Source organism: Priapulus caudatus, unplaced genomic scaffold (assembly GCF_000485595.1).
Source record: "Priapulus caudatus unplaced genomic scaffold, Priapulus_caudatus-5.0.1 Scaffold2499, whole genome shotgun sequence".
Classification (NCBI taxonomy): Eukaryota; Metazoa; Priapulida; class Priapulimorpha; order Priapulimorphida; family Priapulidae; genus Priapulus; species Priapulus caudatus.
In genome coordinates this window covers 18,957-23,754 of record NW_014579560.1, presented here as the reverse complement: position 1 = coordinate 23,754, position 4,798 = coordinate 18,957, and positions in this window count along the sequence as shown.

Here is a 4,798-nt window from a genome sequence, read left to right as displayed (position 1 = left end):
GTGTGTGTGTGTGTGTGTGTGTGTGTGTGTGTGTGTGTGTGTGTGTGTGTGTGTGTGTGTGTGTGTGTGTGTGTGTATGTGTGTGTGTGTATGCGTGTATATCAAGAGTTCATAATAGAGTTCTCTCTAATAATTCTCTCTATCAAGAGAAACTCTATTATGAGCTCTTGGTGTATATCTGTGTGCGTTTGTGCGTGCGTGCGTGCGTGCGTGCGTGCGTGCGTGCGTGCGTGCGTGCGTGCGTGTATATCTGTGTGCGTGTGTGCGTGTATGCGTATATATCTGTGTGCGTGCGTGCGTGCGTGTATATCTGTGTGCGTGTATGTGCGGGTGTGCGTGCGTGTGCGTGTACGCAGGCTATATGTCAGTAATCGCCTATATGGTCGAGTCATCCTATAGCTCGCCTTAGCGTCGCGACGTACCATTAGTGTACCGAAGGTGAAATCCTGCCGCAGCAGTCGGGAGCACGCCACGATTCATTCCCATCCACACGCATGCATGTAGGTGGACACACGCATGCATGTAGGTGGACACACGCATGCGTGTAGGTGGACACACGCATGCATGTAGGTGGACACACGCATGCATGTAGGTGGACACACGCATGCATGTAGGTGGACACACGCATGCATGTAGGTGGACACACGCATGCGTGTACTAGGTGGACACACGCGTGCATGTATGTGGACACACGCATGCATGTAGGTGGACACACGCGTGCATGTATGTGGACACACGCATGCGTGTAGGTGGACACACCCATGCGTGTAGGTGGACACACGCATGCGTGTAGGTGGACACACGCATGCATGCGCGCACACGCCCACACAAACACGCAAGCACGTACGCACGCACGCACGCATGCACGCACGCACGCACGCACGCACGTACTCACGTACGCACACACGCACGTACTCACGCACGTACGCACGTACGCACGTACTCACGCACGCACGCACGTACGCACGCACGTACGCACGCACGCACGCACGCACATACAAACACGCAAGCACGTACTCACGCACGCATATACTCACGCACGCACGCACGCACGTACTCCCACACGCACGCACGTACTCACGCACGCACGTACTCACGCACGCACGTACTCACGCACGCACGTACGCACGCACGCACACACAAACACGCAAGGACGTACTCACGCACGCTCGCACGCACGCACGCACGCACGTATACTCACGCACGCACGTACGCACGCACGTACTCACGCACGCACGTACGCACGCACGTACTCACGCACGCACGCACGCACGCACGTAGTCACTCACGCACGCGCGCACACATAAACGCGCAAGCACGTACTAACGCACGCACGCACGCACGCACGCACGCCCGTACGCACGCACGCATGCACGCACGCACGTACCCAGGTACACACACGTTATGAACATGTGACGAACACAGAACCTATTCTTACATTTATTTCGGTATTTGGCCCAAAATTGCCATGTGAGTAACCACACGGTCTGCCGCGGCATCTGCATTAATTGCGTATGCACCGCTGAATCTTACATACACAACGGAAAGCTCTTGCAACGCGTCATTCTGCAGCGCTGACACTATGCTTGTCATTGTATCAATATAGTCAGTATAGTGGATCTATATTATACACTCCTGATTGTATGACGTCATACGAAACTCCTTTCATATCATCTTCTCATTAGCAACGGCTCCAATCAGTCCGCAAGTGGCTTGCGGTAACATACCCAAGGCTTTTATGTATATATCATGTCTTTTTCCTGGCTCACACGCGACTAACCAAGCTACTAAGTTAAACCTGCACAATCTTACACTGAGTGGGCAGGAGAGAAAAACCCGCGCCAGGAATCAGCGATCGATCTTGGTGCGCTAGAGGCTGGTGGGAAACCCTGCTCTATTCACACAGCTACGACGCCACGGATGTGGTTGACAGCTCTATGCTGCACTACTCTCGCTCCCGGCAGCCTCGCACATTGACGCTGTCACGTTCGCCAAGTAGCGGAAGCACAGCCGACAATGGTCCGCCTCGCCTGGAACGACTTCCCCGGGACAATAGCAGACAGAAAGTTATTGCCCGCCAAGCCAGTGATTTCCCCGAGACAATGGAAGAAAGAGAGAGAGAGAGAGAGAGAGAGAGCTACAGGGGGCATCTCTGTGATTTCCTCGGGACAATGGAAGAAAGAGAGAGAGAGTTATAGGGGGCAGCATCTCAGTCTGTGATTTCCTCGGGACTATCGAAGAAAGAGAGAGAGAAGATATAGACGAGACGAGGAGGAGAGAGAGGAGAAGAGGAAGAGCGAGAGGGACAGAGGGAGAGAGAGAGAGAGAAAGAGAGGAGAAGAGAGAGAGAGAGAGAGAGGAGGAGAGAGAGAAGCAAAGAGAGAGAAGAGAGAGCTACTGGCTGTAACGGGAGAGGAGAGAGAGAGGGAAAGAGAGAGAGACGATAAGAGCTACTGCTGTCAAATCATCGGTGATTCCCTCACACTGTGAAGAGGGCAGGGAGCTCTGGCTGTAACATCTCTTGCTGATTCCCTCACAACTGCGGGAGGCAGGCAGCTACTGGCCTTAAACATCTCTGGATTTCCTCAAATGTGGAGGCAGGGAGCTACTGGCTGTAACATCTCTGTGATTCCCTCACACTGTGGGAGGCAGCAGCTACGGCGGTACATCTGCTGATGATATCACCACACTGTGGGAGGCAGGGAGCTACTGGCTGTAACATCTCTGTGATTCCCTCACACTGTGGGAGGCAGGGAGCTACTGGCTGTAACATCTCTGTGATTCCCTCACACTGTGGGAGGCAGGGGTACGGCGCGTGGTATTTACGCATCTCCTGTCGATTTCCTCTGCACTACTTGGCTCACGCCGAGGGGCAGCGTACGTCGGCACCATCTGTACCGAATTCCTCCTTGTGATTCCCTCACACTGTGCAGAGGGCAGGGCGAGCCTACTGGGCTGTGAAGCATCTCTGTGCAGGGTCCCTCACACTGTGGTGAAAGGCCTAGCGGTAATGCTCTACTGTACAAGATAAACATCATCTCCTTCCCAGCTGGGGGACATTGGATCTACTGGTCCGCAAACCTCGTAAACATCCATCCTGCTGCGCATTCCGCTCCAACACTGGTGGGAACAAGAAGGAGCTACCTAGGCGGTAACATCTTACTGTTGCTTCCCTCAACCACATAGTGGTGAGGTCAGAGCGGAAGCTACGTGGGCAGACGGTAAGCATCTCTGTGGATATCCGCTCCACACTGGTGGGGGCCAGGAGCTACTGGCTCGTAACATCCTGTATCCTCACCCCCTTTGGGAGGCAGGGGACGTACTGGCTGTAAATCACGTCTCCGTGTATGAGTTTCCCTCACACTAGTGGAGGCAAGGGAAGCTACACTCGCTGCGATACAACAACATCTCTGTGATTCCCTTACAAAACCTGAGTGGGAGCTAGGGACAGGAGCTACTGGCTGCTAACAATCTCTGTGATTCTCCTCCCAGCGTGAGGAGAGGCAAGGGTAATTGCCTACATAGCTGTAAGTACACTTACTTTCCTGCTGTTATTCCCTCAACTTGTGGTCAAACGGCGAGGGAAAAGGTAGGCCGTTACGTTATGACTTGGTAAAATTTCTCATCTCTGTGGTGATTCCCTCACACGGTGCTATAGAACCAGTCGTTGCTGCCCGCGGTGCGGAAAGGCATGTAGCTACTGGCTGCTGAGCATCTCTTGATTCCCCTCACACTGTGGGAGCAAGAGCTACTGCCTGTAAACATCTCTGTTGATCCTCACACTATGTGGAGGCAGGATGCTACTGCTGATAACATCTCTGTGATTGCCCTCCACTGTGGGCAGGCGGAAGCTTACGTAGCGGCTAACATCCCTGTGAGTCCCTCACACTCTGCCAGGCAGGGGCAGGGACGCTAACTGGCTGTCTATACATCTCTTGTGGAATCCCTGGATGTGACACTTGGCTTCCATCCTCCATCCTCACTGACACTGAGAGGAGGAGAAATCTGGCAATGTAAGGAAGCTGCGCGCTCTCACACTGGCTTAACTCTGTCGCCATGGTCCGTGCTACAGCACGGGCGGCTGGTCGACAGCAAGCAGGGTGCACTAGCAGTACAAAGAGTTTCGACGCGAAATGACGAATTATCAAGTCACAAGTCCTTGTATTATTATATTATTATTAAATAAATAAATATATATCATTATTTATAGCGATCCACGTATCGAGAAAGTTCCCCTGCCTTAGCAAGGCCGGCAGCAAGGCGAGAGCCGCGCCACAGCGCACGCACGCCACGCCACAGCCAGCGCTACTCGCACGCACGTCACCACGCCACGCACTCGCACCATCATCACGCGCGCGCACACACACACACACACACACACACACACAAAAACAGACAGACCACACACCTATAGTATTATATATTTCGCATCCCATTACGCACCAAGCTCGCTGATACCGAAGCGTGTCCTGTTAAACTTCTCCACACAACTGCTTATGCCCGACACGTCTAGCGCAGCAGTTCACGTACAGAGCGTTTCTATCGCACCACGCACTCACACCAGTCGACGACGCACTCACGTCAGCCAGCCCACTGCACCACTCTCTCTATGCCTCGATCACGACCACCGACAACTCTTCGCCACCACGCCCACACCACACAACCCGACACGGCACCACAGAACAAACACATCTCACAGACACACAAACCAAGCCGCACGTACTCGTCGGACACGACAAACAGACGGATCTGCTCTGACACTTACACTCCCACAAGCCCGACCTCAGCCCTGAGACAT